This window comes from Salvia splendens, unplaced genomic scaffold (assembly GCF_004379255.2).
Source record: "Salvia splendens isolate huo1 unplaced genomic scaffold, SspV2 ctg507, whole genome shotgun sequence".
NCBI lineage: Eukaryota > Viridiplantae > Streptophyta > Magnoliopsida > Lamiales > Lamiaceae > Salvia > Salvia splendens.
The window spans coordinates 36,826-42,416 of record NW_024599164.1 but is presented as its reverse complement, the minus strand read 5'-3'; the positions used below and the strand labels follow the sequence as shown (position 1 = coordinate 42,416).

The window sequence follows — 5,591 nt, the reverse complement described above, 5'->3', positions numbered from 1 at the left end:
AGCTGAGAAAACCACCAAGTATGGATCAGTTCACAATCATCCCACGACTGTGGATAACAAATCCAAATATATAATTTTTGGTTAGTTTTTTGAAAGAATTTGACCAAATTTTATAGTTTTTCCGGCAATTTATCGTTATGTAGATAATACTCACAAATTGTGTTGTTGTTAATTAGGTACTTCCCCGATGGCATCGACATCTACTTTGACAACGTGAGAGGGAGGAGGGAAAGATGCTCGAACGGTGCTAAACAGCATGAGACTCAACCGTCGTGTTGCGCACTTGTGGGATGATCTCCAATACAACAGCCTTGAGATGCCGACGGCGTCCACAATGATTAACGCATTAGTAAAACGGGTCCGTTGAAGGATTTTTCACTAGCGACCACTACCATCTCTACCCCAAGTTCTTGAGATGGTTGTGCCTCTAATCAAGGAAGAGAAGATCACATACGTCGAAGACATAGCCGAAGGCATTGGAAGCGCGCCTGGGGCTCTCTTTGGCTTATACTCCGGTCGCAACGTAGGGAAGCTGTTGGTGGTGGTTGCTCGTGAGTAATTATGTTTTACCATCGGAACAAGGAAGAGACTTAAATAAAGGTTATAATCATGAATTATAATATATGATCATAATTGATGTATTGTTATTAATTTAAACAAGGTAGCACCTCCAATCCTCCATTTCTTATTTATCTTTCCTTCATATCATGGCTCTCATTATTTCATTTTCTATTAATATATTATTATAAAACTTAGTCAAGATATGAGATTCTGAATTTTAACTTCCATAGACGTCTCTGGTAGGGATGTCAATCGGTCGGCCCAGCGGGTTCAGGCCAACCTTGCCCGAGTTATGGGTCACTGCAGGTGCGGGCTATCAAGTAGTGGTTTTTTTCAGGTTATAGAAGTTCAAACCTAACCCTAAAAACTCGGGTTTCGGGCTAGCCCAACGGGTTTAATCGGTTTGCTACCGATAAATTTAACATGTGATCAATCAAAATAATTGAAAATTAGTTATATTTATTAAATGTAAAACATTTAATAATATTGAATTTGAGATATATGCTTAAATTCAAACATAAAGACGATTAAATACTACGGAGATTTATGCAAAATTAAAACATAAAACATCAAGAAATTTCAAACCATATTTAGAAGTTTAAATGTTTTTCTTAGTGAATTTGAAGTTTCCAATTTATTTATCTATTATTATATTAATAAAATTTAGTATATAATTTATATATTTAATATAAAATTGAAAGTTATTTTTTTAGTTATCTATATTAATAAAATAATCAATGAAGTGTATGAAGTTAGGAGTCAAACAAATCGGGCCAACCCTAATTTTACCCCCGGTGAAGCGCAGTTATATTGACTCTTTTGCCCCCCGGTGAGGTCCGTGTTTCCCTTTTCCTTCAGCAAAAAGGCACCGTTGGGAATATTCCGTTTGATTTATGAGGTTTTCGGAATCATATTTGATTCCTTTATCAAACCCTTCACGTAGTCTTTCGATACAATCTGTGTGTTTCCCTCCATTTTTCATTATGTGTTTTGTTTTGTTTATATTCTAAATTGAAGTGATCTTGACATATAATATCATGAAACTTTCCAAATATTAGTTTTTCCCAAGAACATTAAAAATAGTCTAAAGTATCACAAACTTTACATTTTATTGTTATTTCACAACTCAGCACAAATATGATATTTTCAGAAAAAATCTTATTATACGTGGGCAACCGTGAAGTGTTTATAATATTTTAGATATACGTTGAAAAGCTACGTTGAAAATCACAATGATTTAGAAAGTGCCAAGTAAGATAAAAAATGCTTGGAAGTTGGTTGGATATGGTGATTGACCTGCCATGGGAAATAGTAGTACTAACAAACAAATTAAGTGTAAAGTTTGTTATATTTTAGACCATTTTTTAAGTTATTGGGAAATACTAAATCTTGGCCTAATTTCGATGATTTTAGAGACCGATATCCCTTTATTAAATAATATGTGTTGGAAAAAAATTGCTTCATGTTATGTGTTGAAAATTTGGAAGTGCAATAAATTGAAAGGAATAATTTTCTTTAACCAAGCGTGAAATACGTTTATTTTAGATGTGTGGGGATGGTCCGAGGAGTACTATAAAATTGACCATGCTTGTGAAAAATAAATGTTGGATTTATAGCAGCAGACCTTGAATAACAAAATGACTGCGTAGGAGTAATACTGATATAATACTAGTACAATAAATATCAATAATTGATCAACCATTGCCGGCGGATTCAAAATATAATTTGGATAGGAAATTTGTGTTCTCAACTTATCTAGAGTACTTTAATGAGAGATAAAATTTTGATTCATAATCATAATGTTAGTTTAAAAATACATATTACATCATTAAGGGACGTCGTTGATGTCTTTTTGACACATGTTCCTCGATAAGAATGCAGCATATAACATTTAGAAAAGTGCGATATTTTAGTTTAATTTAAGCCCATATAATGGTGGTTGAAATATGATAAACTCTACTATTATACAAAATTTCAACATGGAAATATTAATATTAAAATATTATAATTCAAGAATAATAAATTATTGTGTATCTAACAACATCTCCTGCTGTGACTGAATGCAAAGTATGAGATCGAAATGTGAACTATTCAGTGGCATTACTTTCACTCAAATTCAAAAGTTCTATCCCTTTGACTAGTGTATTCAAGCGTCGATTTCTCTTGACTAGGTCATCGAGAATATTTTTTAATGAATTAAACAATTTTAAGCAAAGAAAATTTCATTGTTGCCTTCGATTTATTCTTCAAAGAAGAAAAAAGAAGTTTCATCTCTTAGTTTCTAGTTTCTAACATGTATAAAAATGGTAATTCTTTATTGAAGCTAACACAAATTATTTTAGATATAAATTAATACACAAATCAATCCTCACCGTCCATTAAATCAAGATCGATAGGACCAAATTGATCAATCACGAGCCACAAGAACAACTTGCTTTCCCACTTTGCGACCAGAAAAGTGTCCAACCAAAGCAGCTGGCGCAGCCTCAATTCCTTCAACAATGAAGTAGTCGAAGACGACGAATCCTTGCATTCGGATTTTCTTTACGATCACATACATCAAGTTGTGTGTCGCGTTTGGCTCCTCCTCGTCATACTGCGAGATCGTCCTGCAGGCGGTGATGCGACCGTGGGGTCTAATGTTTGGGAGCACCGAATCGAACATTTTGCCTCCTACATTTTCGAAATATATGTCAATCCATTCGGGGAAGTACCTAAATAGTTGTGATTAATTTCATACACTTATTAGAGATAACAAAGTACGGGTCGGGGTTGTGCTCATTAGACCGAATGGGAAATTTTGATCATAAATATATGTTTTTTGCTTATTTATGTGACTAGCAAGGGCCATATGGGCTACATGTATATATATCTTTGGATTGGACCAGCCCGACCCAATATCTTGTTGGCCCATAATCTATATGGTCAGATCAGTTAATTATATATGTAAAAGAAATTAATTAATTTTGTCACTTTATATATATACCTCTTTATGGCTTCATTTAGGTACGATTCTTCATTGTAGTTGAATGCATCATCAAACCCCAATATGTTCTTCAAAAGGTCAACCTTAAACAAAGTAATATATATAAATAAATTAACTCTAAAAAATATAAAGTAATTACAGCCTCAAAAAGAAAATTGCTGCTTCAGTATTAAGATAATTGCTGAGGTTATTTTTATTAATATTTTTTATTAAAGATAATGCTTATTGAATATTTTAAACCTTGAATTAGAGTTGACTTTTGACTGTATGGTTATTTATGTTAATTATTACTATTATATTCCATATTCATTTAATCACCAACAAATTATGCAAATTCAAATTGAAAAAGAAGTTGGTGAATGGATTTTTATAAATTAATTTAAAAGAATAATTAAAAGACATTATGTTGTGATCCTGCGCTTCCAACGACATAACACCTAAATAGCTTAGCAAATTGGCCAACAAGCTAACCTACAACTCCTGATGCAGTCGATATAAAGACGAGTTCACCCTTTTTTGGAGAACAAATCTCGTAAAATCCAACATATGCAGTGATACCGGCCATACCTTCACAAAATGATCGTCAAAATATGCAGTTATAGACGCAGAAAATTTCATTTAAAGATTATTACTTAAGTCAAATACTTTTGTTAGCGATGCGTGTATGATGTGGTTATGTGTTATTATTGTTAACATTTTAAAACACGTATTTCACAATTGATTTATTCTGATTTTGCTTCCGATTAAGATTTAGAGTTTAAAATGGTTTGATATAATTCTATAACCATAATTTAACCAATGAATTATTTAACTATAAGATTTAACATTATTTTGGTTGATGTCACATTTAATAGTTAAAATGCAAAATCAAATCGAATCAGTAGTTTGGTTGCAAAATCAGAACAAATTAATAGTTTGATCGTTTACATGTGAATTTAATAGTTTGGTTGCAAAATAGAACAAATTAATAGTTTGATAATTTACATATGAATTGTAAAGTTTGTATGCAAAAACTATATTTTGATGAAAATTTATAAATTTATAGGCAAATTATCCTACAATAATAGGAGAGAGGCACATCCATTGTCACGACCGCATTTTCTAAGGATAGAAAATACGGTTGATCGCGATTAGGGTAGGATGAAAGAAGCGGGGAAGAATGGGGAAACTGTGGCACAACTGAAGCTTGAACCGAAATAACTCACATAGTATATATCAGAGTGCACGATACAAAGAGTGCAAACTCGACTTTTGCACTGCAGTGGAAGAGTCAAGAGCAGATAACGTCGTGTATGGAGACACGTCGCATCCGAGTACTATTCTATCGAAGGATCTTCATCGTCTATGCTCAACATCGCCTGCCGTCATCACTGCTCAACCGACACATTTTTAAAACATATGCAGGGCTGAGTACTTGGTGTACTCAGTGGACACATGCCGAAATATATTTTCATAACAACTGATTTTGTCAAGCCACTCTTTGAGTGAACTCGGGGTTTAGGAAAAGTCCGAGAACACTAAACATTTTTCTTTTCCTTTTTCAAAAGTGATTTTTCGATCTATTTTCCTGGAACATATGCCGTATCTGACAAACCCTATTTCACTATCTCTTGTTCATTCATCATTCATCGTTCCTTTCATCATTCATCATATCTTAACATTCAAGTGCCGGGGAAGTGGTTACCTCCCACGGTCACCCATCAATCTATTCCATTCAAGTGCCGGGGAAGTGGTTACCTCCCACGGTCACCCATCAATCCATTCCATTCAAGTGCCGGGGAATTGGTTACCTCCCACGGTCACCCATCAATCCATTCCATTCAAGTGCCGGGGAATTGGTTACCTCCCACGGTCACCCATCAATCCATTCCATTCAAGTGCTGGGGAAGTGGTTACCTCCCACGGTCACCCATCAATCCATTCCATTTAAGTGCCGGGGAAGTGGTTACCTCCCACGGTCACCCATCAATCCATTCCATTCATCGTTGCAGTCAGATAGGCATAGTTCCAAAACAAAATATGGCTTGACATAACCTTTTCAACT

At 34.3% G+C, this 5,591-nt stretch overlaps 1 long non-coding RNA gene across 1 annotated transcript; it reads right to left on the bottom strand.

The window, feature by feature from the left end:
* Nucleotides 1–2,914: 2,914 nt before the first annotated feature.
* LOC121790413 lies at nucleotides 2,915–3,625 on the bottom strand. The gene is made up of 2 exons (XR_006048274.1): nucleotides 3,548–3,625; nucleotides 2,915–3,234 (listed from the first exon to the last, which is right to left on the bottom strand). It is a non-coding gene; the product is annotated as an uncharacterized LOC121790413 (long non-coding RNA).
* Between the last annotated feature and the right edge of the window lie 1,966 nt (nucleotides 3,626–5,591).